This window comes from Emys orbicularis, chromosome 4 (assembly GCF_028017835.1).
Source record: "Emys orbicularis isolate rEmyOrb1 chromosome 4, rEmyOrb1.hap1, whole genome shotgun sequence".
Taxonomy (NCBI): domain Eukaryota; kingdom Metazoa; phylum Chordata; order Testudines; family Emydidae; genus Emys; species Emys orbicularis.
Genome location: NC_088686.1, coordinates 89,756,978 through 89,776,248, shown reverse-complemented (window position 1 = coordinate 89,776,248; position 19,271 = coordinate 89,756,978). Strand labels below are relative to the sequence as shown.

The 19,271-nt window shown below is 40.7% G+C and overlaps 1 protein-coding gene across 1 annotated transcript in view; it reads right to left on the bottom strand.

The window, feature by feature from the left end:
• GAS2 (growth arrest specific 2) overlaps positions 1–19,271 on the bottom strand; it is a 131,791-nt gene that overhangs the window by 27,452 nt on the left and 85,068 nt on the right. The window lies entirely within an intron of this gene.

Sequence of the window (19,271 nt, the reverse complement as noted above, 5' to 3'; positions counted from 1 at the left end):
CCTTCCCAAAATGCTCAGACCACCCCTGAGAACAGTGGCGTGATCAGAGTGGAGAAAAATCACATATGTCAGTCCAGAGCAGGGGCAGGCAAACTACGCCCCGCAGGCTGGATTTGGCCCGCCAGCCGTTTTAATCTGGCCCTCGAGTTCCTGCTGGGGAGCGGGGTCTGGGGCCACTCCGCGCAGCTCCCAGAAGCAGTGGCATATCTCCCCTCCTGCTCCTATGTGTAGGGGCAGCCAGGGGGCTCCGCTCTGCACGCTGCACCCGCAGCTCCCATTGGCCGGGAAACGCAGCCAATGGGAGCTGCGGGGCAGTACCTGTGGACAGGGCAGCATGCAGGCAGAACTTCCTTGGCCACCCCTCTGCGTAGAAGCCAGAGAGGGGACATGCTGCTGCTTCCGGGAGCTGCTTGAGGTAAGCACCTCCCGGATCCTGCACCTCTGAGCCTCCCCTCGTGCCCCAACCCCCTACCTCAGCCCTGATCCCCATCCCGCCCTCCAAACCCCTTGATTCCAGCCCGGAGCACCCTCCTACACCCCAAACCTCTCATTCCCAGCCCCACCCCAGAGTCTGCATCACCAGCTGGAGCCCCCCCTCCCATTCCCCAACCTCCTGCCCCAGCCCTGATCCCCCTCCCACCCTCCAAACCCCTTGATTCCAGCCCAGAGCACCCTCCTACCCTTCAAACTCCTCATCCCCAGCCCCACCCCAGAGCCCACATCCCGAGCCGGAGCCCTCACCCCCCCCACACACACACCTCACTCCCCACACCCCAGCCCAGAGCCCCCTCTCGCATCCTGAATTCCTCATTTCTGGTCCCACCCCAGAGCCCGGACCCCCAGCCAGAGCCCTCACCCCCTCCCACACCCCTACCCCAATTTTGTGAGCATTCATGGACCGCCATACAATTTCTATACTCAGATGTGGCTCTCAGGCCAAAAGGTTTGCCCACTCCTGGTCTAGGGGATAAAGAACAATGCTGCAAGCCCAGCCAGAAATGCTATGTCTGTTTCTGAATGCAATATTCTTTACTAACTGTAACAAGACACTTGGACATTCAGCACACTGGATAGTGTGAAACATACCAAACAAACTTATTTTGCTCTTTTTCTTAAGTACTCCACACACATGTAGACAATGGACTCTTCAGAAGGGGAACTAAACAAGGTTTAAAGTTCGGGGTTATTTCCTTGCATTGGCAGGATATTTATCGTCTAGTTTTAGTGTATGGGAGGGATTTTCAAAAGCTCTCAGCATTGGCTCACTATGCTCCCACTGAAATCAATGAGAGTTTTACCACTGACTTCAATGGGAGCAGAGTTAGACCAACGCTGAAGGCTTTTACAAATTTCACATGGGAGCATAGGTAGAGCAGGTACTTAAAAAAAAAAAAAAAAAAACCTCTCCTGTGTACACGGTTTGCCTTCACTTGTCTCAATTTAAGATGCTTTCCAAAATAAATCCAGCCTTTGTAGTCCTGTCAACAACTACTGTTAGACATTGACTCTGAGCAGAGTTAACTCAGCTATACACCAAGAATCATGGATGATCGCATGCATAATTCTCCAAAGACACCTGGACCATGTTTGCAATGGCCCTGAAAAGTGAGTTCATGCCCATACTACTTTGGGGAGGACTTCACACTTTTCAGGGCTGTCATTTTGGCACCTTTCACAAACACTAAATTTATTTCTCTCTCTCTTTTTTTAAAGAACTACAGAGAGCACCCTGGGGGGAGGGTCTGAGAACAATGTACACTTTCAGCATGAAAATGCCATGATATCACTCTTTGGCTTGCTAGTATATATATTTGGGGAGGGGGAAACAGAAACAGGGCCTTTGTACTGTTATGAAAATGCCAAATAACTCCCCTCCCTCCCCCTTATTAAATCATAGAGAAGCAGTTAAATAATATATACCAAGAAGCAAAAAAAAAAAAAAAAAATAGCACAAAATATACCATGGTTATTTCTGAAAAATAGTTTTAACTAAAATGCCAGACTATCATTTTATCTGATTTATTTGACTCTAGTTGACAGATCTTAACAGAATGTAAAAATCACCATAGACCTAGAATTTAAGCACAAATGGAGTATTGATCCTATTTTTTATTGTTCTCCCCTCCCCCCCCCCCCCACTGGAGACTCCTCAAGCTGGGCAGAGGCTTTGTTGACCCAATTTGAATCAGATCTATTTGTCTTATGTGTATATATAGAGACAGCGCAGTATCTAAGATCTAACATTATGATTTATACCTGCAATTGTAAATTGTCTCTGAGTTCACTTCTAAGTGTTAATGTCACCTCCCACTTGTAGATGTTACCAGCCTCCACTGTCTCTTTTGTTTCAGTGAGGAACTGACTAGAAGTACATTAATCTTACATTAAAAAAAAAAAAAAAAAAATCACACCAGTCTAATCATGCCAAAGTAGAGAAATTGACCTTATTTACAAGTGGAAATTATGACATGTTGGCACCCAGCAGACTGCTGTACCAGCCAGCAATACTTGGAAGTCCAAGATCAACAGGTTGCGCTTTATATATATATATGTATATATATATATATATATATATATATATTATATCCATGAATGCTCATATATACATATATATATATATATATATATATATATATATATATATATATATATATATATATATAAAGCTTTACTCCTACTATATATATATATATATATGTATATAGTAGGAGTAAAGCTAGACTAGGCAGTTAAAGATAGACTAATCAATGTTTGGTTAAAAAGCTGCTGGTATGCTAAAAGCTTAGCAAGAAGATCAATGAAAAGATGCTGATGTATATTGCATATTGATAGGTGTTTTTTTACTGGCTAGAAAAACAGCTATTTTAAAATATTAAGGGACTCTATTTGAAATATGTATAGCGACAGAAAGAAATGGTAAGTGGAAGCTGCTTTAACATTCATTTATTTAAATGTCCTAGAGTTGCACATCTATTCTCCTACTTGCTTGATAAATCTCATCTAACTTTCAGATAGCATCAGATCAAGAATCCTGATGGATCTATGCAGGTTTGCACTTTTGTCTGCATTTAATCAGACCATTTTTTCATGCCCTTACTCTGTCTGCACCTCTTAAAGATCCAATTTTCATATGCAGCCTACAGTGAATCTAACTGACCTGTATAAAAATTCCTTATTTATTGTTCCCCTTCCTATAACCTCTGTCCACCTGCCTCTGTTTGCCTTTACATTATAGGCCCCTCAAGGAAGGGACCATCCCTTATGAATGTCTGGAAAGGGCTTACCATATTGTGGGTGCTGCCACAAGCAAATAATGAATAGTTGGAAAGGACTTTGCTTTGGATCATAGAGCCCTGGAATATTTCTCCCCATCTGACTTTTGGAAGGCACCCAGAATATTAAAAAATCACCTTCAATTTTGCAAACACTCTAATTGATGTTCAATCTCATTTAACTGCTACTATGTTTATTTTTCTATGAGACTCTCACTTGGGTTTTAAGGAAGATTAAACAAAACCAGAAAGGAATGCCAAAATATCAGCACTGTGATGAGATTGCTAAAAGACAGTATTGCTTTAAACTAAATGAACCAGCTCTTCAGCTGATGTAAGTCTGCCTAGCTCCATTTGCTTGCTTACTTTCATCTGATACTGGAAGATCAGGTGAGGCATAACAAAGATAATTAAATAAAGGAAATAATACATAAGATCAATACATTAATGGATAAACAGAAAGATCCACACATAAAGGAAATAGTTTTGAGGGTTCCCCAGATTAATTTAGGAGTCATTTGAGATGAATTTTTTTTCAGTTTAGAAGCTTAAAAATCCAGTAAAAGCCACTAAGTGCACCTGATAGAACATCTTATAAACATTGTGATTAACTATTTTACAAGAGGTTTTATCTGAGATGTACCATCCTAATGGCCAGGGAAACCACATGGTTGATGATAAAATATTTCTCAGCTCTAATGCAGAAAGTAAGCACTGATTTGTGATCTGAAGAGACACTGTAGTGCTAGTTCTTTTTAATGGGTTCTCATAAAAATATAACATGCTTGAAACTGTTGTGTATTAAGTTGCCCTAACACCACAAATAAACAGATATTCATTCTATTTAAAACATCTAGGTGGCAGGTGATGGCTTTTCTCTCTCAGCACATCTTTCATTGCTAGCAGTGCGTTGCACCAAAAACAACACCTGAAATGTTAAAGAATCCCAGCCTAGATTTCTAAAAGCCAAACATTTGATAATGGAAATTCTTATTTAGTGACCCTGCTGTATACGGGGTCAGCCTAAGATGGGCTCTGAGTGTATCACATCTGAGGTAATACAAGTGGAAGCAGGGCCGGCTCCAGGCACCAGCCTGGCAAGCAGGTGCTTGGGGCGGCTGCTCTGGAGAGGGGCGGCACGTGCAGCTATGCGGACAGTCCCTCACTCCCGCTCGGAGCGAAGGACCTTCCGCCAAATTGCCACCGCAGATCGCGATTGCGGCTTTTTTTGGGGGGGCTGCTTGGGGCGGCCAAAACCCTGGAGCCGGCCCTGAGTGGAAGAGCACTGGCCAATGGTCACTCACCAAAAAAGCCAGTCCTCAGATACTCTTTGGGAGTTATGGAGTTTGTTTCTCCTATTCTCAGCTTCAAAAGGGGTCCCTCCTGCTTCTGCTTAGGCACCTTTTGGATTCAGCAGCATGCCAGAGTCCCTCACACCATTTGCTTCAGTATCTACTTAGATGTGTTGCGGCCTCTGGGGGAGAGGATTCCAAGTCATATTTGGGGATTATAAATTGGCTTGTACTGCAAAGTCCAAATCCAGATGTGAATTTCCCCAGGGTTCGGAGGTGTTTGGATCAGGAGTTTTGGCTTGGGCCCACCTGTATGAGGAACTCAAGGTCCCCACTGCTTGCAATAAAGGAGAAAGAGACACACACTTCTGGAGGAAGAAATGACATGGATCAGAGGCCAGGTGGGTTACTAAGCAGAGTGGGTTGCTGGCAGGAAAGAAAGAGTGATTGGGAATACAGGAGGCCATCAAATCCTGCACCCAAAGCCTCTATCACTGCTGCCTTAACGTGATCAGTAGGAGTTCTTTTATCAGAGTTCAAGTAGATTAAGACTTCATGAACTTTCCTGGGCTGAGAACATTGGGTCCCTTGCTTTATATTTAAGAACTGTCTCAGTTTGGAATTGTTGGGAGCCTTTATTTAAATTAGAGATCCCTTTCTAGCTATGCATTTCACAGATAGTTAGCTGTGTCTCTTTATGAATACACCATTGTTTTTAACTTCACATGGATGTATTTATTTGTCAGGATGTTCATGCTGAAAGGTGATAATATTAAGAAAAGCCAAATTGCCACAGACTTTATCAAGTAAACATGGTAGAGGGAGTTGTTCCAATTTCACCATATACTCTGCAGTGATGGGTTTAAAGAAAGATTTTCATACAGATTAAAAATGTTATATGGAGATATTTTCAGCCTAATATATAAAAACATTCACCACCCGCAGTCTAATCACAGGTTTCATGTTTACAGCATTCAGTTCTCCCACCTATGCAATTTTATAAGCTTGTGTAAATCAGGTATTGATCTGTTTATGTAGCCAGGAGGCATTTTTCTGACAATGAAGCTTGTTTACACACTGACCAGATCAATTTTTATTCCAGTATGAGTTTTGCCTAAATAGAGACTGAGCAAAAACTGAGTAAGGACTTCAGCATGTGGCCCAAGGACTGGAATATTGATTGAAAAAACACCAAATTCCAAAAAACGGATGTGAATTATCATTTTAGTTATCCTGTTCCTAGATTATGTCTCTCAAAAAAAACCAAGCACAGCATAAAATGGCTTGGATCAGCTGGTGTGCAGCCAGGGTCTTGGGAATGTCATACTCTCTATCTGGCCTTCATTTGCATAATGTTTAGGATTTAGGACATACTAATTTGAACAAACATTTGAGTCACATATCTCCTAATTTCCCCATGGAGAATTATTTGCTGTATTTAATGCTTCCTTACAACACAAGATTCTTGTTGTATTGCTATGAGATCCTCAAGAGACAAATACTGTATAATTTAACACCAAAACAGTCAATGCTACTGCATGTGTGTGAACAGATTCTGAACGCTCATAACATTAACATTTCTCAACCAATTCTCTTCAAATTCATTCCTTAGGTCTCAGTGAGATCTACAAAACAAATAAAGTTTGACTAACACTGCTTCATTTGTTTTTGCGTGATATGTATGCAAAATTCCCAGTCATGACATATGAGGAAAACATTTGCTTTCAACAAACACACCCAGCCCTCAAAACAAAAAGACGTAGCTCAAAATATCAACCCAAGGCCACCCAAAAAAAAAAAAAAAAAAAAAGGCACCTCTGAGCTCAGATCAAGCATGGAAATTTTCAGTCAAAAAGGAAATTAAACAGTGGTGATAGTTGTGAGTTATAATGACATTTTTAATGTTGTTTTATGTATAGCTTTCACAATAGGAGAAGCTGCAATAAGGCATAGCTTCATGGACTTCAGTGGAGTTATTCCAGATCCAGTTGAGGATTTGTCCCATTAGGTTGCAGGCACAACCTAACTCATTTACTTGAGGTGAGAGGACACTAATTATTGCCTTAACGCTTAGCTGCAAAAGGAAGGTAACTTTAGTAAATAACACTTGCTAAAATCCATTAACAGCAGATGTACAGAGCACAAATGGTCTAATGATCAAGTGCCACAATGACGTAGCATACTGAGAAGACATGAAGGGACTAAGGAAAAGTGAAGCACAAAACAAACGGAGCCAAATTCTGACTTTGGCCATGCTTTTGTCGTTCTCTTCAATGGAAGCCCTGCAGGTACACTTGAAGATAGCCCTGGACTAATTAGATGCAGGATGTAGCCACATACAAGTGTATCACAATTCTTTCACACAGAAAAGTCATAATGTACAAAAATAACACAAAGATTTTCCTAAAATCTGTTGATGCAAAATAACTTAATCATGGGTAGAGTTCTGTATTTCTCTAGTACTTTTTATCCAAGGGTCTCAAAATGCATTGAATTAAGCCTAATTTCATACCGGTGAAGTAGGCATTATTATTCCTATTTTTACAAATGGGGAGATGGAAGGATAGAGTTTAAGTGACTTGTCCCAGTCTGTCCTTGAAGTCTATGGCAGAATTAGTAGCCAATCCTGTAATTAACTAAAGATTTATTAAGTAGGAAAGGAAATGAGAGTTATTTACAAGGTTAAAGCAGGTAACATACACACACAGTGACTAGTTAAGGTTTTGTGTTAACAAACAAAACTAAACAAAAATACCACAGGATCAACTTCAACAGGAGAGCCTGAAATATACCCATTCCAGAATACTCACAGCTCAGTGGTTAGGGCACTCACCTGGGAGGTAAGAAAGCCAAGTCCCTGCTTCACATCTGGCAGAGAGAGGATTTGAACCACTGTCACCCATACCCTGGATGAGTGTTTTAAAACCACTGGGCTATTGAATAATTTTGGGTGATGGATGGGGGATAGGTGGCTGCATCCCTGTAGTTTGTGCAGGGCCCAATGCTATAGACATGCTCAGAGGCTGCCTGAGAGCAGTGGTTCTCAACCTTTTTCCATTTGCGGACCCCTAAAAATATTGAAGGGAGGTGTGGACCCCTTTGAAAATATACTATCTGTGTATATATATAGTTGAATTCTGTTCAGTCAGTTTTCAGGCTGTGTCTTTCATGGACTCCTTAGTCATAGTCCGCAGACCACAAGTTGAGAACCACTGCCTTGGAGCCTATCTACAGATCCAGCCTTATATGCAAGATAGTTGAGTGAATGCCTAGTTTGTGAATCCCACTGGGGCTTAGGTGCGAGTTAGGCTCCAAGCTGCTCAGTGGTGTCAGAAATGAGGTGGCTGTGTACATGATTGGCAGAAATGTAGGTGTGTTGGGTCGCAGCTGAGCAGGGGTTTTGAGAATCTAAGTTTTGGGCTTAGGCACCTAAAATCCCCTTTGCAAATCCCATTCAAAGTGTTTAAGTGATTTGTCCAAAGTCATACGGGAAATCTGTGGCAGAGCCAAGAACTGAACTCAGATTTCCTAAATCCCAGTCCACTGTCTTAACCCCAAGGCCATCTACTCAGGCCTTAAGCCACCAAAACTCATTGAACCAAATTTATCATCGGAGTAACTTCAGTGAAGCCAGAGGAGTAACAAAGGGGCGCATTTAGCCACTTGTTTCAGTTAGAAAGACTGGAACATCAATTTAATTATTTTTATCTGGTTTAATGGGGCTAAGAATTGTTTAGTAATTTAAAACAGGGACTAAGACACACAAATTGCTGAGTTTGAGTTCTGACTCTGCCAGTGACATTCTGTGTTGTCATTTAAAGCCTCATATTTAATTGTGCATATATTTTGCCCTTGAGTTGCACACACAACATTTGAGCTGTGCATGTGCACATGCTATGTTTCTGCCTTGGGGATTGTACACAAGCATAAACTTTTTAAAAACTGGGCCACAACCTCATTTCCTCAGTTTCCCCATCTGTAAAGTGATAGCTATAACAGTTTCCCTCCTGCCTACTGTACCTGGCAATGGTGTTGTGAAAATTACTTCAAGGTTGCAAAGTGTTTTAACTATCAAGCACACTATCAACATTAAGAATTAGTACTATTCATAGTAATTTTTCACATAACTATGCTATTGAGCTTCATCAACTTAATATAATCTCAAGAAAGCATTGTTCAACATATCCTACACAATTTAGCACAAGGAAGATGCATACTGAATTTACAATCACCATGATGTTTCACAGGATATGTCTTTCATTCCCAAGCAGATTAATCAATAATTCAAGGACACACTATATTATTTATGAATGTCTCATTTTTTTACCCATTCAACACCAGAAATCTTTACTTTCGGTACATAATTTTAAAAAAATGAACAGACTCATTCACATCTTTTGCAATTATTACTGTGGAAGGTGCTGAGGTATTTTAGCATGTTAGAACATAAACCCATAAGCCCACAAAATGCCATAATTGCCATGGTAAAAGTAAAACATTTAAAAGTGATTTTTTTGGTAATCTAAAAGACAATGTAAATAACAATGGATGTCCATTGCATAGGGTGTTTAGTAGCTCAGTTAATCAGTTTTGGGATTCTTTCATACAACTATAACCTCAGAGAGGTGGGGTTCAGTCTCCCATACATAGTGTGGATCAAATCTTATTCATGAAGTTCAATTAATTTGGCAAAATGGAATACTCAAAGGGAGATTTCCAAAGGCACAAGCAGGAGTTAGGAACCCAGCTACCATTGGCTTTCAATAGGAATTGGGCACCTGACTGAGCTTTGTGCTCTTGATCATCTCTCCTCAGATGTTATATGCTTAAAAAGTGCTCCTCCTTAGCATTTCTGTAACCTAACGAAGATCGTTAAGATTTTCAATGGTGTAACTTGGTTTTTGTTTTGTTTCTTTAAAAAAAAAAAATACCTCTCTCTCTGAGATGAGGAGACATTTTAAAAGATTGCCCTCAGATACATATAGTCCAGGAGCACAACTTGGAATGTTCTTAGATGTGTAAATCCAAAGCATCTCCATTGAAAACACTGCCCATTCCTGAATGTCCTGAGCAGGATTTGGCTCAAAGTTAGGACACTCTGGGAACCGGGTTTGATAGTTTGCTGCTGTTCAGAGTCAGAAGAGGACACGTAGCAGCACAAACTCATTATTAAACAAATACAGATTCTGGTGCCTTTATTCATGGTGAGTAGTGTGTTACTCTGCAATTAGTACCACTGGATTGAATGAGTCTACTTGTAGTATAACACACTATTTGGTGTAAGTAAGGCCATCAGATTTTGGCCCTTATAAAGCCCTGTAAATATAAACAGTGCTTAGCAAAGTAGACTCATTAATGCCTTAAACCCTCATTTGTACCAATGTAAACTGGAGTAACTCCGCTGCTTTCAGCAGAATTATTCCAGATTGATATTGGAGAGCTGAATTTGGTCTGATGATTTCTGCCCCAAAGAAATGACAAGGCTGGAGTGCTCTAGCACTTCACTGGAGTGCTCTAGCACTTCTGGCTCTAATGCAATGTCTTGTCCCATTGAAGTCAATAGTATTATTTGTATGACTAAGACCAGCATGATTTGCAAACAAGGGGAGAAAAAACAAAGAAAATGAATAACTTCAAAATGGAAAAGGTTTCAGTAAGGGAAGAAAATTTATTCTTGAGTTTGTAAAAGTATTGTAAGGAATGGCAAAGTAAAACAAAAACCCTAAAAAATGCATTTGTATGTGTTCCTTTTATTTCAGCAGCAGAAAGACCATGTCACACATCACAAACAATCTAAATCCTACACACTGTATTGCCAAACCACTGGCCAATTCAACTCTAATTACACAGTAATACTATTCTCATGTTAAAATGTAAAGCTTTTAAGTCTCCCTGGAAATCCCAATATAAACTATGTGTCATTTTAAGAACATTCAAAACCAGAACATGACCATAAATCTATAGAGATTGCAGTTAAACAATATCTTTATGCATGAGTCCTGAATGTGTAATGAGAATTGCTTCTACCGCACAGAGGCATGTTTGCTGTAGAAATAAATGAGTCTTCTGCTGGTATCAATAATTTCTCTCAGCTGTAGAATAATAATGTCATTTATGTTTACAGCATGAAAGTAACCCCTTAGTAGTACATTTATGCACCGAAAACCATAACTTACACAATCATGCAAATGGTAAAAGTTACCACAATGTAGCAGTTGCCTAAAGATCAACTTCACTTACTCCATAAGACATTTCACCATTAAGCCTATAAAACAAAGGTTTCTTCTTTGATTGATTTGAATTCTGTCCACACTATGCTACACCTCACCAATTGCTTAGGAAGGAAAATCCGAAGTGCAACGTTTTCCATTCTTAAAACATGACTCCAATGGGTAGCTGCGTTCCCACTTCTAACACTCAGGGTTAGTAATTCCAAACTGTGGAAAGCATTTACTGTCTCATCCCTAAAGCAAAATGTGTTTCTACAGTAAGACTTAATGAATTTCCAGTTACTCCTGGCATATTATCATAGCAAAATGGTATCACTGAACCTAAGAAAATTCCCTATTTTCCATGGATACTTCCAGTTAAACTAACATAAACTTTTCCAGAGAACTCCACTGTAGTTCTTAAAGGAGAACACCCTGTAATACTGATTTTTTAAAAAGGCTCCCATGGTGATCCTGGCAATTACAGATTGGTAAGCCTAAATTTAGTACCAGGCAAATTGGCTGAAACTATAGTAAAGAACAGAACTATCAGACGCATAGATAAACACAATATGTTGGGGAAGAGTCAACATGGCTTTTATAAAGGGAAATCATGCCTCAGCAATCTATGAGGGTGTCAGTGAACATGTGGACAAGGGTGATTCAGTGGATATAGTGTACTTGGACTTTTAGAAGGCCTTTGAGGAGGTCCCTCACCAAAGGCTTTTAAGCGAAGTATGCAGTCATGAGATAAGAGGGAAGGTCCTGTCCTGGGTCAGTGACTGGTTACAAGATAGGAAATATCCACAGTTTTCATAGTGGAAAGGGGTAAATAGTAGGGTCCTCCAAGGATCAATACTGGAACCAATGCTATTCCATATACTCATAAATGATCTGGAAAAAGGGATAAACAGTGAGGGGGCAGAATTCATAGATGATACAAAATTACTCAAGATAGTTAAGTGTGACGCTGACTGTGATGAGTTACAAAGGCATTCACAAAGCTGGGTGACTGGGCAACAAAACAGCAGCTGAAATTCAACGTTGATAAATGCAAAATAATGCACACTGGAAAACATAATCCCAACTATACATATAAAATGATGGGGTCTAAATTAGCTGTTACCACTCAAGAAAAAGATCTTGGAGTCATTGTGGATAGTTCTCTGAAAACATCTGCTCAGTGTGCAATGGCAGTCAAAAAAAAGCTAACAGAATTCTAACACCCATTAGGAAAGGGAGTTTAATTGGATTGGAGAATCAAGGTCTGTGTGTTTAAAGATGTTAGTGGACACGTCTAAGCCCTCATGAGAGGCTTTATCTGCCCGATGCTACTCTCTTAAGGGCCAACATGAATCTTTAAAATTTACTTCCAAAATCCTTATATGGGAAAATGGTCTCTTCTTCCCAGGTGTCCTCTCAACTCTTTACATTGAGGTGGTTCCCTAACCTCAAAGAAAAAATGGACCAACTGTATTAGTTCAGAGGAACAAACAATGCTATTAAAACAAAAAAAAGTCTCCCCTTCCCCTGATCCCCACTTTTTTTTGACATGATATCTTTGCTGAGAAGCTGGAAGTAGGTCAGCCATAGACGAAGTCCCCAGGATGGGGTTATGGGTCACAGGCATAGCAACAGAGGACGTGGCAAATAAGAGGGTATAGAATTTAGAAGACGAGGCTGTAGGGCTCAGGAGAGGCAGAACAGCTGCTGTGGTGCTGAGGGTAAGGAGGAAAGTTAGAACAACCAAAGATAGGTTGGAGGCATAATAAGCACATCATGGGAAAACTGTGAGTATAGCTGTGTATGAATCTCTGGGTCTGAATGGTAGCACAAAACGTTTGGGATCATGGCAGTTTCAGCATCATTTGTGCTTCTAAAATGCCCCCCCCCCCCAAAAATGTCCATATTATCTTATTTCCCATGGTTAATTCTGTGATGATTTCCCTGGGTGGATGTAAATCTATATGTTTTTATAAAACAACACATTCTTCTCTCCATGAAGGGGCAGTAGTGTATACTAGATTACTGTTTAGAGACTAATTATATGCACACACAGAGATATACCGGTGCCCCTTTCCATAGTGAATCCCAAAAGAAAATGCCCAGGCTCTGTTTCCATAGCAACCAAACTACAGTGATGTTCCATGCATGGGTTTATACATTGAATTAGTTGTAGATGAATCCTTTGGTATTACTACTAGAACAGAATACTGAAGAATGTAAGTATTAAAAAAGCACACAGACAATAAAAATGTGATTGTATATGAGAGAGTATGTATTACTCATCGTTTGGTTTACAGGGGATGATCCTGCAAAATATGGAGCATCTTTAATAGATTCATATACTTTAAGGCCAGAAGGGACCATTAGATCATCTTGTCCAGCGTTTTTCAAAGTTAGGGTTGTGACTCAGTACTGGCTCGCAGCATGTAAGGCACTGGGTCACTCTGGTCTGCACTGCCGACTGGGACATTACCCTTAGCGGTGCTGCCCAGCTAAGACAGGCTAGTGCCTACCTGCTCCGACACCGCGCTGCACCCCAGAAGCGGCCAGAAGCGGGTTTGGCTTCTAGGCAGGGGGGCCACAGGGTTCCACGCACTGCCCCCGCCCCGAGCACCAGCTCCACCAGCTCCACACTCCCATTGGCCGGGAACTGGCCAATGGGAGCTGGGGGGGGGGGTGCCTGCGGGTGAGAGCTGCACGCAGCTGCTTGCTCACCTCTGCCTAGGAGCCAGACCTGCTGCTGGCCACTTCAGGCGCAGCGCGGTCCGCGATGCCAGGACAGGCGGGAAGCATGCCTCTGCACCCCGGCTGTGCCGCTAACCAGGATCCGCCAGAGATAAGTCCGTGCCCCAATCCCTCACCCCAATCCCCTACCCCAACCCTGAGCCTCCCAAACCCCAAGCCCCTTCATGCACCCCCAACCCCTCATCCCTGGCCCCGCCCCAGAGCCTGCACCCCCAGCCCAGAGTCCTGACCCCTTCCCACACCCCAACCACCTGCCCTAGCCCTGAGCCCCCCCCCAAACCCAGAGCCCTCTCCTGTACCCCAACCCCCTCATCTCCAGGCCCACCCCAGAGCCTGCACCCCCAACCCACAGTCCTGACCCCCTCCCATGCCCCAACCCCCTGTCCCAGCCCTGAGCCCCTCCAAACCTGGAGCCTCTCCTTCAACCCAAACCCCTCACCCCCGGCCCACCCCAGAGCCTGCACCCCCAGCCCAGAGCCCTGACCCCCTCCTGCATCCCAACCCCCGTTCCAGCCCTGAGCTCCCTCCCACACCTCGAACCTCTCATTCCCAGCTCCGTCGGGTAGCGGGCATCAACAATTTTCTTCAACTGGGTCCCCAGAAAAAAAGTTTGAAAACCACTGATCTAGTCTGACTTCCTATATAACACAGGCCATAGAATGCCACCCAGTTACCCCTGTTTTGAGCCCAAGAACTTGTGTTTGACTAAAATATATCTTCAAGAAGAGCATCTTGATTTGAAGACTTCAAGAGATGGAGAATTCATTTCTGTTGATAGTTTGTTCACATGGTTATACCACCTTCACCGTTAAAAATCTATGCCTTACTAATTTGAATTTATCTGACTTTACCTTCCAGCCATTCATTCTTGTTATGCCTTTCTTTTTGCGGATACAGACTAACACGGCTGCTACTCTGAAACCTTTCTCCACTAGATTAAAGATCTGTTTAGTAAAGTAGAACCTCAGAGTTATGAACACCAGAGTTATGAACTGACCAGTCAACCACACACCTCATTTGGAACCAGAAGTATGCAGTCAGGCAACAGGAGAGACACACAAAAAAGCAAATACAGTACAGTACTTTGTTAAAAGTAAACTGCTAAAAAAATGAAGGGAAAGCAGCATTTTCCTTCTGCACAGTAAAGTTTCAAAGCTGTATTAAGTCAATGTTCAGTTGTAAACTTTTGAAAAAACAATCATAACGTTTTGTTCAGAGTTACGAACATCCTCCATTCCCGAGGTGTTTGTAACTCTGAGATTCTACTGTACTTTCTATGAGGAGATGAGCACTCTGAAGTGTCATTGACCTCAATGGAAATTGAGGGGTTTAGTACCTCAGGCCTGAACGAACTAATGCTAACAAAATCTAAAAAGGCAAGTTAAAAAAGGTTTCTTTTAGTGAAATTTTAAAATTTTCATCATGTTTCTGTTATAATCTCATTATTCCATTTATTTTTAAAAAAATGTTTTGTCAGTTTAAATACTATAGCTGAAGGATTGAGGCTATTAAGGAGCAGTTGAATGACACAATGGTGGGAAAGGGACACAATGAGCAAAATCATAGAAATGTAAGGCTGGAAGGGACCTTAATAGGTCATCTACTCCATCTAGTCCAAGAGCTAATGTGCCAGTGGTTTCCTGTACATGGTATATGCATGTGGGAGTGTTAACTCTAAACCAAAGGATAAGATTTATACATTATTAAATAGGATACCATCATTTCTTTTAATTCAAGTAATTAGCATGCATTATTATAAATCACAGCTTCTGTTACCAGCATTTAACAGCCTTTACAGTTATCTACTCTGGCCTAGCAGGCAAACACCATATAAGTGAATTAAGGAAGAACAAAATAAAGAGAAGATGCCATTCCTATTTAAAATACAAGTGTTTTCAGTGTTTAAGTGTTTAAGCTTTCATGTTCACTTCATGGAAGGCAGGCTCAGTTTAAGCAGGGTCTGAAATCCAATCTGTTAATTCCCAATCTCAAGGAAACTGGAAAGGGGAAACAAACCTTAGCTATACTATATTGTCAGACAGGTCCTTGTCATACTGTTAAATAAAGATTTCCATTATGGTTTAATATTGTTTGTTACACATTTTGCTCTCTTTTTATATCACACGTAAATACACTCTGCTGAATACCAAAAAAAACCAGATTTGATGCCTGATCCTATAATCCTTACTCCTGAGAGTAATTCACTGAGGAAAGTAGTCCTGTTTGTTTCAGTGAAACAACTCACTTGAGAGAAGATTATTCATGTGAAGGATTGGGTTCGTTGTATTTTTGTTTTCTTTTTTATTTCAAAGAGAAAAAATATTTTCTGTGACAAATATTCCAGGCTGACAAATATTAATTTTGGGTAAATTGCACGAGGATTGTGTTCTGCTAGGTTTGTTTTGTATTGGTGGGGTTGTAACTTGCTTTAAAAATAGCAGCATAAATCCTTACAGAAACAAAATAAGGGAAGTATTCTTAATTTGTCCGTTAAAAAAGTTGTGGATCCAGAATGGAAGAGGAATTTATTGCAGAGGGATAACTGCATTAAATACTCATTAGCATTTTATTTTTATTGTTCCATAATCATTAACTCATCTACTGTAGTTACAGTATAATTGTATTTATAATGAACACAAAGGTATTAATGTGGCCATAATGTAATTATGCCATGACCAAGCAATAATAGTAGTACCATTAAACCAAAGTGCTATATAAGTTCTCAGACATGAACTACGGTTACATCTACATATATGGTGGACTATAGAATACAGACACTACCCTCCCAGCTAGCATGGCTATAAATACCAGTGTGAACTGTGAGGTATGGGTTAAGCAAGCAGAGTAGATACCCTACACAGCCCACATATCACATGTAAATGCCACTAAATGCCAAATAAATACTTCTCATGTCTACACTACTATTTTTAGCAGTGTAATGTCCCACTGTCTCCCCCGCCAAAGCCTTTCCCCCCTGCCCAACCTTTCACTACGGCGTATAACTACACACTGCAGTGACAAGTGTGGATGCAGTCTGCCTTTCACATGTAGTTCCTGAACTCTACACACCACCCTAAGTATAGACATAGCCTATCTTCTTACTTCACAAGTTTCACACACAATGGTATCTAGGGGCCCCTGGAGGTGGGTGACATCTAAAAGTGGGCAGGCAAAAGTGACAAGTAGAGGTACACTCAGCCAGCTTACAGGAGCAGGTGAACTTTAGCCTGTGGGTAAAATTTTCAAAAGTGCTTAAGTGACTTAGAAGCCTAAGTCCCATTTTTTAAAGTGACTTGGGCAGTGAGGGCCAGATTTACAAAGGTATTCTGGTGTCTAAAGATGCAGATAGGCACCTAGTAGAATTTATGAAAACACCTAAGTGACTTAGTGCCTAACTCCCATTGAATTTCTTAAGTCACTTAGGTGCTTTTGAAAATGTTACCATAGTATCTGATGTAAATCAGTGAAAAGTTAGATCCAGGATGGCAGAGCAGAACAAACAGCCAGTTAAGAACTATATTCTATAACTTCAGGCATCTCCACAGCAGAAATTAAGGCCAGCAGAGCAGCTCTCCACTATGCGCAGAAAGGTAGTTCTGGTCTGCAGAGGATTTCAGTATTTCAAAGTTTGATTTTGTCCACAAAAGGGAAAGCCTTGAGGTCCCTGCTCTGAGGTGGGCTGCCCCAGAGCCACAGACTCCAGTCCAGAAGCCAAGCCTTCAGTAAACATTTTCACCATATAAGACCCTAACCCTTGTCCCATTGAAGTCAGTGGAATTTCTTCCACTGGGCTCTAATTGAAGAGCCACAAATCCAGATAACATTGTTGCTGAACCAAACTAATCTAGAAATTTCATCCAAATCCTTTAGCCAGTTACTTTGTATGCAAGGCGACAGTTGATGGCAGTGTCCAGGGAAACAACCCATGTCACAAATGGAACAGATGGGACAGAAGGAAAAGTTATCCCCAGCAACATCAGGAGATGATGCCAAATAGCCAGTGAAATTAAATGTCAGTTAAGCATCTCTCTACCTGCATGTCTACTATATGTAAGAAAGTTTCTAAAGGGTCCAAAAGAAAAGCCTAATACACGTATTTATGTATATGTGAAAAATCCATAGCTTGAAGGGTTAAAACAAGCTGGTGAAGAATTACTATAACCCAGTAGAACGCACCATAATGAGACAGATTCTAGTGCAACCAAACTATAATGTACTTTATTTTTGAAGCACACTAACTATGGATCAAGCCTACTTCCATTGAAGTCAATGGCAAATTTTCCAATGATATTAATAGAGCAGGATCTAGCCCTAATACTGCAGTTTGATATCTAATCCATATCACAGTTAGATTTTTTTGGCACAATTCTACCTGGAATGCAGAAGCGTGATATGAAAGGGGTGTTTTGTTTGCACACTTGGAATGGAAAACTGACTTGGAATGAATTGTATAACAGAGAAGCCAGCAGTGGGGAATTTGTGACACAAAATTTTGGAAGGAAAACTTACAGTTTATCAAAAAGAGAAGGTTAAGAATGGTTTAAGATTTGTGATTTAAGACTAAAAATAAAGGAAGAAATCAAAAGTGCAAGCTAGCTAAAAAGCACCAGTTTTATACAAAGCTACTTTAAAAGTACAGCTGAAAAATTATAGTTTACTATACTCGTTTTCCACTGTTAAAAATGTGTTTTTAATGGGAACAACAGTGACTTGTGAAACTTGATACTGTGAAATGTAATAGAGGACAAAAATTAAACTAGAAATGTGAATTGTAAAACCCCATACATTATGTGCAAAAATGCACAGCTATGGCCTTTGGTTGATTAACATTAACTTTTGCACAAACTGATTAAAAAGTAATCGTTTTAGTGCCCTAAAAATATTGTAGCATTAAAAGGAAGTTTCATAGGCAATAAAACATAAATTCCTTTCTTTAGCACATTAAACTTCCTTTGCACAGTCCATATTGTAGCCCAATCTTTCATTTCTTGTAGACTCAGAACTCCTTCTGAATTAATTAAGGCTTTTCAGGCTCCTATTCAGCAATGCACTTCAATATGTGCTTAACTTTAATCACATGCTTAAGTCCATTCCAATTTAGCAAAGCCCTTAAGTATGCACTTGACTTCAATGGGACTTAAGAATCTTCTTAGGGTTAAGCATATCCTTTAGTGTTTTGCTGAACTGGGACCTCAAGGAATGAAGGACTGAGAATGTGAGGGAGTAAATATTAGATTAGGTTAAAAAGCTAAGATTCCCATTGACTTCATTTGGCTAAAAAGACTCTCACTGACTTCTACTGATTTTGGATCAGGTCCTAAACCCCCAGTTGTGCAAGAGCAGAGCCATGTACCCCTGGTGGAGTAGAGATAGCACAATCCATTTGCTCCAATGAGAAGAGGAGTTGCAATTTTGTCTGGCTACTACTTGGGTCTAGCACAAATGTATGTTGCAGGGGGGGACATAATGACAGACTGGATCTTGGCCTATATAAAATCAATAATTTGGGTATTTTCAAATTACTAAAATAAGCAAATATACAAAAGATGAAGATTTCAGAATGAATGCAAAATGGTGCCTTTTGGGAGCAGCTCAACCAGATAGAAATTCTATGTGTATTACCAATACAATTCTGCCTTACGTGAGTTAATGTAGTACCTGTGAAAGGCGCCTGTAGTAGTGAAATTTTGCCCATGCTACCCTACCAATGTACGTCAACCATGGGATGGAGGGATGGGAGAGTAATT